The 21,304-nt window shown below is 42.9% G+C and overlaps 1 protein-coding gene across 2 annotated transcripts in view; it reads right to left on the reverse strand.

Moving 5' to 3' along the window:
* The window catches only part of NKAIN3 (sodium/potassium transporting ATPase interacting 3), a 2,345,632-nt gene that overhangs the window by 2,288,997 nt on the left and 35,331 nt on the right, over positions 1 to 21,304 (reverse strand). The window lies entirely within an intron of this gene.

Here is a 21,304-nt window from a genome sequence, read left to right on the forward strand (position 1 = left end):
TTGAAGCATGCTTTTTGATGCATGGGCAGCCAGTGGAGTTGTTTTAGGCAGTGCTTCGCTGAGCTGTATTTGTCTTTGTTGCACACTAGTTTGGCTGCAGCATTTTGCACTACCTGTAATCGTTTGAAGAGGTAGTCTGGCATGCCTACAAAAAAAAAGCATTGCCATAGTCCAGTCTACTGACCAGCATGGCCTGTGTGACTGTCTTCATGCTTTCCAGGGGGATCCATGGGAATAGCCTTTTTAGAAGTTTCAGGGTGGCAAAACTTTTTCCACATAATGTTCGTACATGGACTTGCCTGAATAGTTTGTTGATTGTTACGCCCATGTTTTTGGCACATTGCTTGGGTGCTGGGGCGTCTCCAAGTGAGGAGGGCCACCAGGATGAGTCCCAAATATAAATGTACATTTAATCCACTGTCTTTCCCAGACTATGAAAATCTTTCTTTTACTATAAACCTCTCTCCCACTGCTTCCTTCTCAGGGCTACTAGCATATAGACTCCGACCCCATTTACCAAGTTTGCAGAAGCCTTACCTGAGATAGTAGCCAGCTTTGCCCTTGAAAAACAAATTTCACTCTCCTAGGGGATCTCAAAATTCACTTCTATGAGATTAATAACCCCACAGTGTCAGGTAGATTACATGACCTAGGCTACCTGCAGCTCACCCAAAGAGTAGAAGGTCCTACTCATGACAAAGGACATTTCATTTTCTAGATCTGGTGTTTAGTAATGACCCTAACATAAAAATTGTAAAATCACGTCCGATGATGTGCACAGACAATGACCTGATCTCATGTCCCATCCTCCTTGGATAATAAGACTACATTCAGCCTAGACCGACGAAGGTCAAAATTATTAAATATATTGAAATATGGATGACCTCCCTAGCCTTAACTAAACCAGTCATAGGGAAACATCCCTGCGGCAGCAAATTCCATATGGAATAGTAGATTAAGAACTCACTGGATGTAACGATCCCTATCACTACTATAAAGAAGGGAAATAAAGAGAAATCAGCACCTTGGTTCACCATCCACCTGGTCTCCCGTAAAAGGTTGTAAAATCCAAGAAAGAAAATGGAGAAAAATGTATAAAGAAAACCTAAAACTCTCCTACCAGATTGCTATCAGACATTTCCTTCACAAATTAAAAAGGCACATGCATCATATTATGAAGCTATAATGATGAATGCAGCCAATGTCCCAAAGGCATTTTTCTATATTGTTAAGTCACTCGCCACTCCAAAAGTTGAAAATACACTACCTAACCCTACAGTAACACACTGCAACAAACTTGCTGCGTGCTTCCAAGATAAAGTTTCTCTTATCTACAGTAACTTACAACAGACGAAAAACCTTGTCTATTCAGTCAGAGACACATGATCTGCACGGGGAGGCGACATGTATCTGAAACTTCCCCCTATCACAAGAGAGTCACTCCCAGCATTATTTAGCAGACTTAAATTAGGATCCCCTTTGGACCCGATGCCACCTCACATTCTGCTACAGGGAGAACAAGAGATTCTCCCCACACTTCTGGATCTTCTTAATCCATCCCTTTCCACTCGAGTAGTTCCCCGAGCTTGGAAACATGCAGTGGTTAACCCTCATTAAAGAAACCCAACCTTGACCCCTCATGTCCGGGGAACTACAGATCTATCTGCTTGCTTCCATTCATGGGGAAGGTACTTAAAAAAAACTAACAATAAAAACCTCTCCCTGTTCCTGGAGAATAATTCTCTTCTTACCCCCACTCAGACTGGTTTCCTTCCACAACATAGTCTAGAAACTGCACTATTAGCATAACAGAGGAGCTGAAAATATTGCTGGACAAAGGGAGGTTCCACTGCCATTATCTTTTTCGACCTTAGCACAGGGCTCAACACAGTTGGCCACTCTGGTGCTCAGGATGAGGGAAATAGGAATAGAAATTGTTGCCAATCCCTTCCTTCCCAATTAAGACCTTAGGAATATGGTTAGGAAGCTCTCTGTCTATGGAGTACCAAGTAAAACAATTGAAGGCGTCTTTTCAGAACCCTACTGAAAATCCTAGACCTCCTACCTACACAATCTAGGAGTATAGTGGTCCAAGTGCTGATTCTTTCCTGCCTAGACAGTGGGAATTCCCTGTATATGGGCTCACTCAAATATATTGTCTAGAGACTCCAGCTAGTCCAAAATGTGGCAGAAAGGACAATCTTCAAGCTTCCCAAACACACCTCAGCAAAATGGACACTGGCCTCCTTGCACTTGCTTCCGGTGGAGGAAAGGATAAAATTCAAGGCACTTTATCTGGCGCATAGGGTAATTAACTATAAAGGACCCTCCTCGATAGGGGCCCTTCTGGTACCTTATACCCTTAGTAGGACCTTAAGATTGACCACTTCACAATTACTAAAAATTCTGAGAATCCAAGGATCAGATGGATAGGTAGATCCTTCTTGCATTTGTCCCCTAAGCCTTGGAATGCTATGCCTGCTGAGTTTAGATGGATGTTTGTGGTTGTCAGTGTACAGGTTTATGGAGCATGTGCATATTATTTATATCTCTATACATGTATAAATGGTGGGTCAGGTCTATACATATGCATATAGGTGTGCCTGTCCGTATATGAATTTGCATATTTGAAAGTGTATGTATGAGGAACATATACGTAATGCAACTGGAATTATGCAACAGGAGAGGACCAAATTATACAGCATGGTTGACTAAATTACAGGGTACCACAGTGTGTTAGGCCACAATCTTTAGTCATGTGTCCTCAAGCGGTGGTACATTGGTAGTCTTCAGTACATACAGTTCTAAATCTGTCTCACTCGGGTTTCACTCTGTCTGCTATTCTTTCAGTGCAGAGAGTTCCTTCTGGTGTCTGCATGAGTTCAGTCTCCATCCAGAGCTCTGCATTCTCACCTGGCTGTCAGCTTTCCTTTATATGAAGCAATGTTGGTGCCCGAGGTCTGAGTCTCATTAATCCATGTTCATAGACTGATCTTTGATTCACACTCTGGACTACTTCCTACTTTGTCTTGGTTAGCATTCTGATACCCTGTAATGTAATGTAATGTAAAAGCTTACTTGTATAGCGCTGCTATCACTCCAAGGAGTCTCTTCTCTGTGCTATGATATGGCTAATGTCTATCTCTCTTCCCTGGCCTTTCCTGTCTCATCCACTCACTCTTGCCTTTTCTGAGGCAGATTACTGTTAGTTTGAGGAGGTGGCCAGTGGGGGTCTGTAAGCAGCTGTACGGAGCAAGTCTTTGTACAGTCACGGGGTATATGCAGTCAGAGTGCTGGGAGCAGGGCAAGAGGTGACATGCTTGGGAGTAGGGTTTCATTATTTTTCCTGCGCAGTGGTGTCACCGGTTTCCTTGTCTCTGGCACTGGGCGAGATTTAGCAAGCGTATACATGAATTATTATTAAGCATAGGCCCAAGAACTCCATAAATAGCCCAAAGGTGTAATTTTCTGGTTGAATTAGGGATGAGCTGAACCATGACAGCTTTGCACAGAATTAGCCTTTTGAGGTTTCACCTACAGCATGGATGCGCTGTCAGCAAACGCTATTGTTCACAAAAAAATAAAAAGCTTAAAAATTAGCTTAGAGCCTACCCTTTAATTACCATTGGTTGGCTTTCCCATCACTTTAGTTTCCTTGCTTTTTACCGGTTACACTTCCTGCCAGCACTCACCTCCTCCTGCATTCTTCCTGGGGCTTCTGTCCCTGTCGTGGAGCATGGACCTATCACTGTATTAGTGTCCTACTGCTACAGATACTTTTGTTGCTATAAACTACACACTCTACAAGACTGCATGGCACTATGTGGTCTCATCAACCCCGCCCCCCCCAACCTCCTCTGGCTATTCGTTGTTTGATCCCTGCCCCCCCTGTCCTCCCGCTGCTGGTTTATCACCACCCCGACCCTCCTCCCTTTGTCTGTTTCTCACACTCTCACCCTCCTCCCACCCTACATTGTTCGTTTCTCACCCCTCGCCCTCCTTCCTAGTGTTGCTTGTCCACCCCCTTTGTTTTTCCACACATTGCACAGAAGCACTAGCTGCTATCCAACATGGCTTAAAGGGAAAAAAGGCGTTTTACACAGGCAATGCTGGCCACACTGTAGCGCTTTTAAAAAAAAACTTTAAACCATGTTACACAGCAGCTCGCAATGCTGTGCAACATGTCTAAAAATCACTGGCAAAGCCAGTCCAACTTGTCTAAAAACCACTGACAAAACCTATAGATATTGCATAGGTGAAACCTATTGGCTTTTTCCCCTCTGCAGGCATGGCCGGCAGAGGTAACAGCGGTGGTGGAGGGCGGGGGCGAGGCAGGGCTGGGGGAGGCAACAGATGATGGGAAGGGGAAAGTAAAAAAAAAAATTATAAAAACACTTACCTTGCGGTCGCCGTATCGCCGATATGGCGAGTGCAAGGTAAGTGGTTTTATTAATATTTTTATTTGTCTTCCCCTATCCCGTTGTCTGTCGAATCCCCCCGCCCCTCCCCACTGCTGTAACCTGTGCCGACTGCACCTGTCCAATCAGAGCTCGGTTTCAGGGTTCAGGTTGGCATATAATAGTGTGCAAACCTTAACCTTAGGAATAAGGCTGGGTATCTTGGGCATGGTTTTCAGCTCCAATGGGATGCAGTGTAAGTATTTGAATGTGTGGGTGATGTAGCTGAGGTCTCAGGAGAAAGGCGCATGCTTGCAGCTTGATTTTGAATTCTTGGGATTAACTGCAACAGATTGACGCAAAAATGCCAACAATGTTTTCAAAGTCTAGAAGGTACTGGAGCCGACTGCTTGTGCGTTTCACCAGGAGTCTCAGTTGCACAAAGAGGGAGATCTTTCTTCACATAAAGATTTCTAGGTTAGTGTTTTTTAGCAAGAGGGTTCATGTGTATGGTGAAGAATAAACCATTGTCAAAAGGAATGCCTTGGTGTTCACTGTTACATTAAGGTCCCGGCATGAAAATCTTTAGGCCAATCTAAAAGAATGGTGTTACTGTACTTGTCATCCACTAGCAGAACCTAGGTTTTGATTTATTATAAAACATATAGACCACGCAACTCATCTAATTGTCTCTAGGAGCTTGATGTGTTCTTCAGCAGGTTGAGGTGGAGTAAAGACAAGGCACAAGGCCATGTTAAAATTCATCTGCTTCCTGAATCCTTAGTAGGTGCAAAGAGTAATTCGTAATTTGGCTGGAAATGCTCTGTATTATTGTGGCCATGAAGCACTTTGCTGGCAGTGGTTACGAAAAGGCAACCTCTCGAAACATAAGGAGAGGCAGTAACAGAGAGGCATTCGTGAGGTGAGCACTTTTAACCCCTCCTATGCTCATGATGAGCTCAGCTCGTCATGAGCCACGGTGGCCGTGTGCTCATGACGAGCTGAGCTCGTCATGACCGTTGCGCCGCGCCCACGCGGGGATAATTCCCCTGCTGTGCTGGGCGTTCCATTGGAACGAGCGTGGTCGTGACGAGCTCAGCTCGTCATGAGCACACGGCCACCATGGTTCATGGCGAGCTGAGCTTGTCATGAGCACCGGGGCGCTGCGCGCGCCCCCAGCACAGCGGGGGAATTAGCCCCGCAGGCAAAGGGGTTAATTTAGTCCAGGCCCAGAAGGGTATCCAGCAGAAGCTTCTCACAGGCAAGACCTTTTAACCTCTTTCAGTCCTCCAATTATTTTTTCTGAGTGGTCTATGCGGAATTCAGAGAGATAAAGATGCAAAGCATTTTCCAATGAGATCCCCAACACAGAGGCATGAAGATGAGGCGGGACAGGGAAGGGTGCTCTTCACTGGCCCAATTGTGGCCTTCCTACTAGATAATTGCAGAAAGGGACCCTCTGATTTGACAGCGTTGGCACAGGCTGCCGCGTGTCCAAAGGAGCAGAGGTGGAGGGTGGGGTAGGGGGGCATTGAGTTACACTGATGCCCAGGAGCTTCACCTCAGCCATGCCATCTTGTGGCCAGGTGTCACATTCTTCTACGCACGGGAGGGCTTTCGCTGTGACCATTGAATACCCCTAAGCTGAAGTCACCATAACTTTGTGGAGTGAAACGGAGCAACTTTTGAAATAAGTAGAGGCGCTAGATTTATCTGCTCAAATACTCTCTCTACATTCGACACAGTGACCCAACTTCGATGTTAAGCACTGCTTGTCGGATCCCCTTTTACGTCTCGCACTTCCAAATATTTCAAGTGAGCCCAGCTTCAGTAGTTACAAATTATAGCTGGAGCAGATTTTCAAACAAAACTTTGGTGCTCACCTCCTTCTTAACATATACATCTTTTCAAATTAGATATGTATATTGTAATATGCCAATCTCCTCTAAATTCACCAGTCACTATAAAAGTATTTGAATGGAACGTGGAACTGCAAATGAGCGCAGAATAAACAAAAACTGTCGAGAGTAAAGTGTCCTAAACAAATAAATAATGGTAACATTTTGTCGAATGCCTTCCGAGCAAGAACAATGCATGGCTTTCCTAAAAGCGAGCTATCTTTCCAGTAAAAACAACTGGTAGATCGATCCTTCGATAAATAGTTTCCATGTTCCTCACTCGTTTGTGTTTCCACACCACTTGGTAGAAAATGGCCGCCTTTGTTTTCTAAAAGAAAGAAGTAGCAGAAAAGACAGATCTAAGAACAACACTTCAGTGCCCAGTTGAGAAGTAGTAAAATATAGAAAAGTATTTACTCTTATATCTTGAAAACAAGAACACGGAAATGAATCATAGAAGAGCCACATAAGGGATGGAGAAGTTAAAATAAAAGCATTGGAAAGCCGCATTAAGGGGTGCTACAACAGCTACAAAACACTAGAGAGATAAAAAGCTTGGCCCTTAGATGCCAAAATACATCAACACAGCTCCATAAAGATGCGGATGCGTTATTGATAACATACACAATGCAGCTCTTTACTCCAACTCTTAAGACATAAGACTAAAGGTCAAACAAGGTGAGCTAAAAAAAACTCAAGAATAAATGTGCATTTAAATTCATTCTCTCAGAGAGCACGCAAATTACAACTGAAGCATCTTAGGCTGTCGCTGAGGCACTCAAGCTTCTGAAGGCAAAGTACCTCAACAAACACCTGCACGCTCCTCCAAGCAAAGCCTCTCAAGAGGCACTGGTGCAATCAAGTTACTACAGGCAAAGCATCTCAACATGCGCGGGTGCAGTCAAGTTACTGCAGTCAGAGCATATCTAGAGGCACTTGTGCACTCAAGCGTCTGGAAGCAAAGCTTTGCTATATGTGCTAATCCACTCTAAGCTGCTGCAACTGGAGCAGCGTCATTTTGGCTCCACTCTTACACGTCATAAATGCGCAATATAAACGTTCACTTAGCTCTACATACTTTGTGTGTCCTAACGTTATTAATGTAAAGTGTTGCACTTAAATTCAGTTCTGAAGTGCGTTCACTGTAGAACAAAAAAATCATATATACAATGGGTCTGATTTAGAATTTGGCAGATGGGTTACTCGTCACAACAGTGATGTATCTCCCATTCGCCGAATTATAAATCCCATAATATCCTCTGGGATTTATATTTCGTTGGACGGGATATCCGTCACCGTTTTGACAGAGTAACCAGTCCATCGAAATCTAAATCAGGCTTTTAGTGCCTTAACCTTATTAAAATGGAATGTAATCATAGGAGAATAAATAAAGTCATCCTCACACTATCAAAATGTATTAACTTTTGAAACGAGAAAGATTTATGTAAACGTATACAATAATGTTTTCACATTTGCATTCATAATGAGGTTCACACTTATATTCATGCATTTAAAGTTATATTGCATTTATTTAAAAGTGCAACCTGAATCTAATGTTGAATTTATGTAATGACATCATTTATTTGTAGTTATTTATGCACAATCGACATGTATTAATGTGCACCATTGAATCAATATGTTTAAGTTGAGCCAAGTAGGTCTGTATTTCTTTCTGCATAAATACTGATTTCCATTTCTGCTTGTGCCTTTTTACTTGCAGGTATGTTCACATGGTTTATTAGTTTGAGAATAGAAGTAAGACTGTATTAGTGATAGACAGTCTGAGAAGAGGACCTTGGCAAACAAAGAACATGGAGAGCTAGAGCGTTAATTGGCAGTTCGCATTCAGTAATGTATCGATGAGTTGCTGGTAACCATGGCCAATATCGTTCACAAGACTGATCTGGGAGAATCTGATAATGTTGCAGCTCACAACATGAGAAAGGAAAGGGCAATGGAGCCCCTGAAGGTGTGATCAAGGGGTGTTATTATTAACATGTATTAAAACAGGTTGAGGTTGGATACTTTTCCTTTGAACTCTGATAGTTACAGACCTCTATGCTTACCCCTCTTATTCTTGACTGAAGTCCTGCAATGCTGACACCTTCCCACATTTCTCTCTTTCTCTGCATTTCCCAAACTTTTTGGGACTTCTTTAGATTTCTTCTCTTCTGATGGTTTATACTCTAAATTAGATGATTTTAGATATTGCCCATGTTTAGAAGAGAGGATCAGGGGCTTTTCTCTGAGCACCAGATTCTACTGTTAATTTGTTAGAAATTAGTTTTCTGGCTGGCTAGGATGTACACCTAAGCGAGGCAGAAGCCACCACACTCACACACACACACCAGTGACACACAAGGCACACCACAAAAAGAGACTCCACACAAGTTAATTAAAAATATCCTTTGTATTATACATAAAACACATTACACCACAATCGCATAAATCACTTCACCAACCAGGTGATTCACATAGATCATAAAATCCCTTTGCCACTGGGCAATGGTCATGACAGCATAGGGAGTGCAATAAGGTAAATACTCATCGATTGCACACAATATACAAATATGATGAAAACATCACCTTACACCATCATTGTAAATATTTTGCAGGTCCTGAAAATTACACCCTTTATCGTGTCATTACAGGAATCAAACATTTATCAACATATTCAAGTCATACAAGACAACAAGTAATGAGTAAGGCACATACAGACTTTTCAAGATATACCATTTCACATAAGTATCACATTAAGCGCCTAAAGTAACCATTGGGTATAGTGGCACCTACACCTCTTGTAAGATACTTACGGTACTTTCCGTGACACCCCAACCACATCCAGCAGTTTCAAATGGTTTCAAATTCAGTTTCAAATGGTTTCAAAAGGTTCTCCCATATGCAAAGCCAGACACTATACAGGGCAGCCAAGGAGTGCCCCAAAATGCAAGACAAGTGCCCCCAAGGAATGCCAAAATGGGTGGGGGCACAAAGCAATACCATGCGGGACGGTATTGTAGGCCACAGGAACTCCCTGACAACCTACTGCCTATAATGCACTAATTGGCCATGAGCACCCGAGTGCCAGTAAATGGCTGCCCAATGGGACCTTAAGTTCACCTGCCTCTGTGTGATTTGGGGGCCAAGGGCCTCAGTGGACGTCTTCGTCCGGCGTGTCACAAATGAACAATGCCACCCAACAGTAAGTAAAAGTGCTGTTGTCCGCTCTCAGGCAGCGTAGCAGAGCGAGGCTCCCGCAAAGTGGGGGTGAGGGAAATGATACACTACCCGCTCCAGTCCCCGGTCGGAACAAATCAGTAAATGCGACCTCTGGTACTGGGAAGCGGGGGCCTCTATTGAGGTTTACCCTGTAGTGAGAGAGCCCAGGGTAACACGTTCCACGTCTGCCACGGGGACTGTGGTGGGTGGAGCTTGGGCCTGCTCCACCATGAGCGCTCAGCTCCCACTCCAAATACCTGACTCCGCGCTGCCCTCTCCGGCTCTCTGACCCCCAGTGGGGTGAAGCAGGTCAAAGGACCACGAGGCGGCTCTTCTTATCCCAGCAGGGATAGTCTTTCTCTCAGCTCGGCTCCCACCTGAGACTTCCTTCTCCGCACCGGCTCCTTTGTTGGTTGCTCTCTGGCTTCACAGCTTTCCTTCCTGGCTGGCGAGGCCCCACAGAGGGGGTGTGGTCTATGACCTGTAGCCGGCTCTTCTGTTGTATTTTGTGACCTTCCCCCAGCCCAGGAAGGCCTTTCAAAGAAAAAGGAAAGCATCAGGTGTCTTTCAGAAGTGGCACACAAACTCCTCGGCAAAGCACGAGGAAGTTTCAATAAACGCCAGGAACTTCACCTTAGATGAAAAAAATCTAGCGCTCCATAAGTGCACCCTGCAGGTCAACACAATGCTCATTACGAACTCTGGTTCCAGGGGCCAGGGGCAGCAACCAGCACTCACCATGTGCTGGGACCCCTGGGAGAACACTGGTAGCACCAACAAGGAGCAGGCAAGCAGGCCAGCACAAGGGTTTCCGTAGCAAGGGTGGCGGTCCTTCTCTCAGCCAGCAGGGAGCAGGACAGCACTTCAAGCAATCAAGTCCAATGGTGGTTCCTTCTGGCCGTCCTCTGGCAAGGTGGAGTCTGTAGAGCCAGCAGCGTATGGTTACAAGTCTACGCAGTGTCTAAACTCATGGGTCGCAGCCTCTGTACTTATACCCCTAAAGTCTTTGTTCTGGGGCACTTCAAACACCTTGAGAAGTGCACAACACCCCCATTAACTCCCAAGCCCTGTCTCCAGATCCACTACAGGGATGAAGAGACTGCATTGTGAAAGGCAGGCACAGGCCTATTCAGGTGCTAGGGAAACTCCTCCCCCCACTCTAAATACAGGTCAGGCCTACTCAGCCCAACTATGAGTCACCCAGAAAAGGCAGTATACACCTCGACCCCCCCTTGTGTCTGTCTAGAGTGAATGCACGGACCCGTACTCCTGTCAGTCTAAACCAGATGTTGCATTCACAACCAGACAGGACATAAGGAGTCATAAGCACACAGAAATGCCTACTTCTAAAAGAGCCATTTCTAAAATAATAATAACAAATCCGCTTTCCCCAATAAGGAGGATTTATCATCACTACTCCAAACAGACCAAACATGGCCACGCTACCCCTTTCCTATCAGACATTACCACTGAAACACATACCAGTGCATTCCCAATGCAAACCTATGAGAGGGGCATCCTCACAACAGTGAGAAACCAAATTGGCGGTCTGTCACTACCAGGACATTCCAGACAACAAAGGCCCATGTCCTACTTTTTACCTACACAGCACCTTGTCCATAGGACTACCTAGGGCCTACCTTAGGGGTGACACATCTGTAGTAAAAGGGGAGTTTCAGACTTGACAAACACTTAAGATGTCATGTGACTGTGGCAGTAAACTTTGCATGCAGGCCCTGCAGAGGCAGAGGTCTGAGACAGAGTTGAAAGGCTTTTTCGGTGGGTGGCGCAAGCAGCACTGCAGGCCCACTTGTAGCATTTAATTTGCAGGCCCTGTGTATATGGGATACCACTTTACAAGGGACTTACAAGTAAATTAAATATTCAAAACAGGTGGTGACCAATCATACCAAGTTTACAAGAGAGAGCACATGCACTTTAGCACTGATCAGTAGTGGCAAAGTGCCCAGAGTCATAAAATGAACAAAAACAGGTCAGAAAAAAATACAGGAGGAAGTCAAAAAGCTTAGGTATAACCCTGCAGAAAAGGGCCAAGTCCAACATAATTCTTTGTATTGCTCTGTCTGAACTTCATATTTGTCTCATGTTGATAACCCTGAACTTCTTTAGGAGGTGTGGCTGTCCAGTTGCTATTCTGTACATTTACAGCATGGTGTTGAGATTCATTTACATTAACCTAACATCTAACACGTTATAAAACTCCTTGACAATATTTACTTATTCCTGCTCCTTATTTCGTAGCCAAACAGACTACACTGTTAATTGATTTGTTTGACTAAATGCTAACTCCTTTCACCTCTTATTCGACAATTAAAAGATCCATCGGATAATCAATGGTAAAAGGTTGTCCCAGTGCTGGATCACAGGCAAGGCATCTCATCAAGCACTGGTGCATTCAGGTTACTTCAGGCAAGCCACAGCTGGCAGAACACCTCAACAGGCACTGCACACTTAAGCTACTAAAGGCTAAGCATCCCAAAAGCTGCTTGTGCACTCAAGCTTCTGCAAGCAAAGCATTTCAACAGGCAATTGTGCACTCAAGCTACAATAGGCAAAGTATCTCAACAGGCACTATAGAACTCAAACTTGTTCAAGCAAAGTATCTCCACTGCAGACAAGCATCACTACAGGAACATTACGATGTTGCATTCGGATGTATGACGTTACAACGCATACTTTTACAACGCATACCTTTACAACGAAATTTTTACAACACAAATACTATTACAACGCATGTATTTACAACGCATGTTTTTACAACGCAGGTACCTTTACAACGCATACCATTACAACGTAAGTATTGGTAAGTATATATTAATTTTTTAATTGTAAATTAATTTAGATTAATATAATTTAATGTAATGTAATTTAATTTAATTTAATTTCATTTAATTAATTTAATTTAAATTTAATTTTACTTTATTTTTACCCTGTACCCCTGTACCCCTGTACCCCAAAAACCCAAAACTGACCCTGAACCCTAAAAATACCCCTTTACCCAAAAACCTAAAACTGACCCTGAACCCTAAAAATACCCCTTTACCCAAAAACCTAAAACTGACCCTGAACCCTAAAAATACCCCTTTACCCAAAAACCCAAAACTGACCCTGAACCCTAAAAATACCCCTTTACCCAAAAACCCAAAACTGACCCTGAACCCTAAAAATACCCCTTTACCCAAAAACCCAAAACTGACCCTGAACCCTAAAAATACCCCTTTACCCAAAAACCCAAAACTGACCCTGAACCCTAAAAATACCCCTTTACCCAAAAACCTAAAACTGACCCTGAACCCTAAAAATACCCCTTTACCCAAAAACCTAAAACTGACCCTGAACCCTAAAAATACCCCTTTACCCAAAAACCCAAAACTGACCCTGAACCCTAAAAATACCCCTTTACCCAAAAACCTAAAACTGACCCTGAACCCTAAAAATACCCCTTACCCAAAAACCCAAAACTGACCCTGAACCCTAAAAATACCTCTTTACCCAAAAACCTAAAACTGACCCTGAACCCTAAAAATACCCCTTTACCCAAAAACCCAAAACTGACCCTGAACCCTAAAAATACCCCTTAAAAAAACCCAAACATATAACATTTTAAATATAATTATATACTTACCAATACTTACGTTGTAATGGTATGCGTTGTAAAGGTACCTACGTTGTAAAAACATGCGTTGTAAATACATGCGTTGTAATAGTTTTTGCGTTGTAAAAGTTTCGTTGTAATGGTAGTGCGTTGTAAAAGTTGCGTTATAAAGGTTGTATACCGTTGCATTCCTGCTCTCCCACTGTGCTGGTGCACTATGCACCAACGCAGGCACCTTTGCGCAAGGGTTACTGTGTTGCAGGCAGGATTAGCTTTGTGCAGGAAGGGACACCTTACTGCACAAAATAATACTTAGAAAGAAGAAAAAACAAGGAGAAATAAAAATATTTCTCCCTATTGCACCTCTATCAGGAAAGTGTACAATCATGACGCATTCCTAGGTTTTCTACTCTTGGTATATTTGGGAATGTACCAAATACATGGGTGGATGTGTGGGAACACCCACACTCCACCCATGTAACACCTTATAGGCGCAATGTAGCACAAGGCAATGAATTGCGCTGCCTCGCGTTACTCCATATTTACCAAACCACGCAGGGCCATGCAAGGTGGCTTTGAAAGGTTTGATAAATCTGACTTAAGGGTTGTGTTGCCCTTGCAACACCCTGACTGATTAAAGGGCAAAACAATCCTTTAATAAATCTCGGCCCTTGTGTTTATTTACAAATGCATTGGCTTTAACTGTATGCATAAGGACACTGAAGGTTTCGTCAGTTCCTTACCACTTTCATGAAGCGTTGAACAGTCATGTGTTTCAAGGCGCTGATCATAGGAACCTGTAGTTACATCAAAAGAGCTCTCTGGTGAGCAATACCCAAGACAAGCATAGAAGATTGTGAAGAGAGAGGGCTAGGAAAAGAGAAAGATGCAGGACAAAAACAAAAAGTGCCTTCAGCAGAATAGGCACACCTTGAGCTTTTTTCTCAAAAAAGATGCAGGGACAGTACAAGTTTAAGTTCCCTACCGGAGCCATTCCAGGTTTTGGATGCAAGAAAAGAGCGAGAGGCCTAGCTTGGAAATCAGCATATAAAGAGGAACACGAACCGGGAATTTCCCCACAACTTCTAAAGTGCGACGGGGAGTATATACTTTTCTTCATCCTTTTACAGTTTCTGAAAGTTTATTGTATACTTTGTTATTGTTTCAAATCATACGGTCTTGAATTAAGTGAAAATGGGTCATACATTTAAAGGTGATCCAAACAGGGGGCTCGTAAATCTTTAAAACGGCCCTGTTCAAAAATGCTTGTCTCATCTGTTTACAGGCTTCACCTTTCTTCGTCTGACAATCCCTCCTCTAGTTCTTTAAAATGGCAAAACATTTTGGATTGGTTTTGAACTTTCAAACCAGTGCTTAATTTTATCCAGTGGTTTCTAGTGCTCAGCACCGGCACCTAATCGTCAACACCTGCACTGTAGTTTCATGAGCACCAGTTAAGGAGGCACTTGTTTTGATTGCTGAACGACAGGATGTTGAGCCGATGCCGAGACTCAAACATGGTTCCAAAGCTCCCGAGTCAGCAGATTTGGCCATTACGCAACATCCTCTCCCACTTCCTGTTTAGTAGTTAGCAATGTTTTAGGCTGTGTTACATGAGGAATGGGCTGGTGCAAGCTGCCACCTAATGAGAGCTCCGTCACTTATTCTTTTACATATTACCCTCTGCAAAGCAGCCTTTTGTCTTTCTTTCAAGTGATGAGTACACCGTGATAGTTTGATCATCACAACTTTTTAAATATTTTTCAAATACCCCTTTTCTCTTTTTTTAGATTACAACTTCTATGATACAATTTTTTTGTAGTACCAGTTTTTCAAACAAGGGACCTCATTTACGAGGCTTAAGAAGCAGTTTTGAGCCTCCAGAGCATCACTTTTTTAACGTTCCAGTGGCGCAATGTGTGCAGCATATTTACAAAGCCACGCAAAGCACTTTACTTTAGTGTTCTGTGTGAAAGTGGCGTTCTATGGGTGTTGCTGTGGGGGTTCCCACTCAGCATCCTTGGAATCTGAAACATTCCCAGATTGATGAGGAATTGTAAACTTGGGGATTCGTCAGAATTCTACTCTTCCCCAGGGGACATATGGGAGTGGCACAGCGAAGAGAAATACTTTTATATCTCCTCGTTTTTTCCACTTTCTATTCTGCAGCATGCATAGAAAGAGGAAAATGTCATCAATTACTGTTTTTGTGCAGGAAGGTCTCCCTTCCTGCACAAATACAATCATCCCTGCAATGCAGGCACCCGTGCAACATGACGCAAGGGTGGCTGCATTGGCACACGGCTGCTGTTTGTGCACGGGCTCAGGGGTGAAGGACAGGCATGCGCTGTATCTTGTATATACGACACATTCCTGCCCTTTTCTTTTGACACACCGCAGCGCAGCAGGAAGGCCTGCTGCGGTGTTGTGCGTCAAAAGTTTGTAAATGAGGTCCGAGGTGTTTTACTGCAGAACAAATAGCGATGAAAGTAAATGGAAAGGAGAACTTACCTTACCTTGAGAAAATGCCGCAGAGAAAGATAGTTGGTTATCTTATCATGGATTTTAAAACATTGATATCCCCTAACACTGAAGTGGTGAAACTTCACTTTGTTTGATGGTACATCGGGTGATAGCTAAAGACTCTTACATTTTTCAGACGGTAAGGGCCTGCCCAAGACCATCCCGTCACCTGCCAAGACCCACCCTAATGCATTCTTCTTGTTTCTAGGCATTAACTTGTAATCCTGCTTTACCTCTTTACCTCTTTTAATGTTTTTGTGTGTTTGTTGTTTTGTCTTGACTCCACCTCCATAATGCAGTTCACATTCAGAAACATTACTTTTTAGGTCTCTGCCTGGCGAAAGCAGCGCATACCCTGCTCTGCCATGCAGAGGCCTTTTGGAATCGATACGAATCCAGCGTGCATGCGAGGAGACAAACGAGCCAGATGTGCACGCGGGGATTGGATGCTTTACTGGAGGCGTGATACACTGGGGACTTTTTTTTCCACCGCCAGTAAAGACAGCCCCCGCGTACACATCTTCTGTCCGTCCCATCACGGGCCGCGCTTGTTTTTATTACTCCACCAGAGGAACCAAGCAAAGTCAGCCGCCCTCATGATTTCCTGCTCTTCTCTTGGCCTTCGCTGCTTACAGTTCCTTTAATCTCCACTTAATCGCCCCTGTGCCATCTCCTCACCACCACCACCCACCGTCGCTGCTGGTGTTTTTTTTTTTTAACATGTTGGCAAATTAATTATTTAAAACTGTTGTTGGTCAATTGCTATTTTGAAATGGCCAAAATACTCTCATTTAAACTAGAACGCAAGCGTCATCCTTCTTTAATTTCAATGCAAGGAGCGAATATGCCGTTATCTTTTGTAATCATTAGGCCTGGGCGGTAAATTCCGTTCCGTTCGCGGAATTTGGGTAATTTCGCGTTCCACGGAGAACGCGAAATTGCCCAAAATTCTGTGTTCCACATCTTCGTGAAATGTTTTGCTTGTTCGCCTTCTGAAATGCGTGTTCATGAGATATTTCCCCCGAGCACGCAAGCAGTGAATGCGAACAGTAAAAAAGCATCCCCAACAAGCAATTCCGCGTGCTTGCGGAATTTCTACGTGTTCGCTGAGATTATTTACCGTTTTGCGGAGATTTGCATAACGCAATCACGCAAATTCCACCCACCCCTAGTAATCATGTGGGTCAGGCATCTCTTTTCTCTTATGTAGCTTCTGCTGGATCGAGCTTTATATGACATACCCTACTTGACCACACTGTGTGATTTTGGGTAAGTTGATCAGTTTCCTACTTTATTATTTATTAAGTCGGCCTTCCACCTGAACTGACTACCTTCTCCTATCCAATGTTAACCTTTGTGTGGCAAAAGGGTCCGGTGTGACATTTGTCAGAGTTATTTTTGCCCTAGCTCCTGAACCCCCCTCCCACAACCTACTACGCATAACTACTTTATGGCATTGGGCTTAACTGTAGAGTGCTCCAGGCTTCTAAATTAATAGAGAAATATAGTTTGGGATCTCTCACTGGCAAACTTCTTTACTACCACAGTGTTAGCTAGTGAGTATTTAACGTAACTCAGTGGGTTGAGTTCCTAACATTACGCTTATTGTGTGTAGCTTTACTAATTCAGTCAGGTGGCAGGTGTTCTTCTCGTTGCTTGGGGATGTTCAAGATTTGCAGTCAGAAAATATCTAAAATATTTAAAACGTTCTATTATCAAGTGCGCATTACCAGTACTCTGCTGGGCTGGCATAACTTTTCTAAACCTCTGTCTCACATTTAGGCGTGTGGCAACCCTAATCACTTTCACATCTTAAAGTACATTAATGAAACGGGGAGATCGGCGGGTGAAAAAAAATGAAATGCACATAAACCAATGGTTTCCTCTTGCTCCATGAGACCTCTGCTATTGCATTTTTGCCTCCGCTTTGTCAATTTGCCCCAACACTCCAGACATAACTTTTTAAACTTCTCATGGTAGCTTAAAATCCTTAAACCTTTGGTATCGGTAAATTTAATCTGAAGCCCCTACATTATATATGACAGTACATTTTGGCCCTCTAAAACAGCTGCCATAGCCCATGGGTTTCTCTGTAAATGTCAACAGTAGAATTTAGTGTACTCCTGTAATGAATTGTGAAACTTTGAAAAGCAAATCTCAAGATTGCTGCTGTGCCTCGTTACCCCTTCTGCTAAGCTACATTTGGGTAAACAGTGGCAGGTTTCCATGTGTTTTTTTTAATTAACTTTAATTCTTTACTTTACCACACATTTCCATTCCACATGATTCAACAACAAACCACACAAATCAACTCAACAACAAAATTACACAATGCATCACATACATCCAAACCACACCACAGAATTCCACATCATGCCACAACATTCAACAGCACATTACATAATTAAACTACCCTACATACCACTCCACAACACAAAATACCAATCCACATATTTACACTTCACACTCAGTACCCCATAATTATTATCTACATCATTCCACTGCACACCATGCCACATAATTCCACTACACAAATCCACTTCGCACATACTATTTGTCTATCTGTTCTGTGCAGCTCTCATCACTATCTATCCACCATGCCACATAATTCCACAACACAAATCCCCTCCACACCACAAAATTCCACCACACACAATTCCAGAACTAACAATTCCATTCCAACCCACACAATTCCATTCCACACCACATACATCCACTTCATTCCAAACCAAAACACGTGGACAAAAGGCATTGTCATTTACTGCACCAATAGCTCTAACTCTCACAAATGCAAGACCTAATTGCATTGCAAATGCTTGTTATTTCTGTTGATGACTTTGTGAGAAAAATCACAACATGGAAAAATTAATCAATATTAATATAATCAATATTCCCATTTCATTGTTTCCCTGCATTAATACACACAGACTGAAGCAAGATAGATCCCGTTACTCTGTCTTCTTTTATGACTAAAATATCATCACATCCCCATAATAACTTCTCTTTCTGCACTCCCATCCCGCGTTTTATAATTCATAAATCATACAGAGTGGAAACTCACTCAGTAAACATCTCCTGAACTCACACAAACCTTCTAAACCCCTGCATGTATGCATCATAGTAACCCACACCTCAATTATTCAATGCTCCAAAATGGCTGCACTTGCAAGGATATGTTTGATCACTCCATACGATATGTAATCTAACGTGTTAGACTCCACAAAGGCACTATCAAAGAGAATCTGACCTCTGCAAGTAGGCAGTGAGAGGCGTTTTTGGACAGGGGTGACCGACAGGTCCTGAACTGGTCTGCAGTGCTAGGGTTGGTTTGCCATGGGAGCAGTGGATGTCTAGGCTTGAAAGAGAGCAAAAAGCTGAAGAGGAGGATGGGCTCATGTGCAAGAGTAAATGGTGGAGTGAGAAAAGTACCTGCCCTCGCCCATTTGATAGCTGTGGTCTTAGCTGTTGAAACGTGTAAGGTGTCGTGACTAAGGGGCTTCCTGAGTGGCATTTGTTAGGGAACAATGTTGTATAGACATGAATTAAGGGCACGCATGGCATTAAACCACTTATGTTATCCCTAATGTATGGTTTTCCAAAGTATACTTGTCACAATTGTGGTGTAATTATGGTGTCATAGTAAAGACAATGAAGTAAACAGAAGTGGGCAGAAGTGAGCAAAGTCCGATTATTGCTAGTCAATATAATATATTAAGACAAGCCATGCTGTTTTTTTTTTGTTTTTTTGTTTTTTTTTAGTCAAAGTTGTCCTGTCTGAATTTATTATCTGATCAAATAAAAACACGACAAAAACAAATGAGGTGATCTCATGTAAGACAAATAATACTATACACTTGTCAAAACTTAAATTAAGTTTTTCTCGTCATTACACAGATAACACTGAGAAAGTTCTTGAAGCTAAAAAAAAGTTACTTAATTCTCAGATTACATGGGTACTTGTAGTCCTGCTAGTCATCACTATTGTTCATTCTGTACTTTCAGCACTCGAATTAGTTACGAAATGCTGCATTTTTATCAATAGCACACGTATTTCTGGAACCAATGGTGGAAACAAGCAAACTGAAGTGCAAACACACACACGCACATCATGTGGATCTTTAATAGATTCACGCTGAAAAGCAGAATCTTTCATTTAGAGGGATTTAAATGACAACTTTTGGGACAGAATTATAGTGAATTTGCTCGCCACAACCTTAATACCTCAGCATCCCTGTGCATCCTCTTGGTCCCTTGCAGTGAGACTGTTTACTGGTACTTTGTAAGTTGACTCCATTCATTGCTCCCTCCCACCAATACCTAATCCCCCACCCTATCTGGTATGTGATTCCCAACACCATTCTTACACCCCTAGCACTCTAGGGGAGTAGTGGATCGGTGTTGTATCGCCTAGTCCTATATCAATGAAAGAAGGTGTATGGTTTCAAAACACAGAGGACGTGGAATTCTCTTACATTCCTTATCAATGTTTTAGTAACTAGAAAGACCATTTCAGGGAGTTCTGTAAATGGCCGTCTTGAGCTCACAGGAGGCCACGTGCTTCTACATGTGACTGGGGAGAACGTATTTTCAGTTCTGGTCTGGTCATGTACCTTGGGGCGCTGGCAAAAAGTGGAGAAGCTCAGCAAGGCAGCACATGGTAGAATCATTAAAGGGTTAGACTGACTCCCCCAGCCTGTTTCTTTAATATCCTATAGCTGTTAAATCGTGTATACATATGCCCCTGTAGGCCCATGACATTAAAACACTTAAAATAGGCCATTAATTCATATATGGAGCAAGTAAGTGGGCGATGTTGTTATTCAGTGACCAGAGACTGCATCTCAATAATGGTTTCGCTAGAAAGGTGGAACAGCATGTTTATGGGCAGACATGGTTCTGTTTATGAGAGTAGTGGGTTCTTAATTATGAGCCTGATTTAGAGTTCAGCGGATGGGTTACTCCACCACAGACCTGACAGATATCCTGACAGCCGTCTTACAAGTGCATTATGTCTGAAGACTATTGTAATACTGCGGGCGGGATACCCATCCCATTTGTGGAGGAGCAGCCTGTTGCCAAGCTCTAAATCAGGCCCTATGTATGCATGACATCTGTTTTAGGAGGCAGGACCTCTGGGGCAATTCAGAATGTTAACAAGATCACTATTTTTCTGTAATGTTTAAGATTTAGTTCCTCCACCATCTAAAGCATATCGTAAGCTTAGGAGCGGGATTTTCTTCATTACTTTTTGCTTCATGGTAAAATTATCTGTAAAAGAAATATTGATTAGAAATAAAAAGAAATTCTCGATAGTAAGCTTGTATGCATTGTCTGAATACGGGGAAAAAGAACCAGAATGGTGTATTTGGCCTTATCAGTACTTGGCTTTTTTATTAAAACTGTAGATCCGTAGGCATCAATCAGCACACGCAACCTGTTGCCATATTTGTGCCATGAGTAAGATACTCTGCATCATTGGCTGTCAATATGGTAGACTGCCTAACCAGCTTCTGCTTTCATTGGTCAGACCTTAATACTAAGGAAGATTCTCTCATAAACTAATACCTCACACTAAAAAAATGTGCGAGTATATCATGATGAAACATTTTAATGAAGAAGACTTGTCCTGAACTCGTAAACCAGCACCATCA

The sequence above is a fragment of the Lissotriton helveticus genome, chromosome 4_1, assembly GCF_964261635.1.
Source record: "Lissotriton helveticus chromosome 4_1, aLisHel1.1, whole genome shotgun sequence".
NCBI lineage: Eukaryota > Metazoa > Chordata > Amphibia > Caudata > Salamandridae > Lissotriton > Lissotriton helveticus.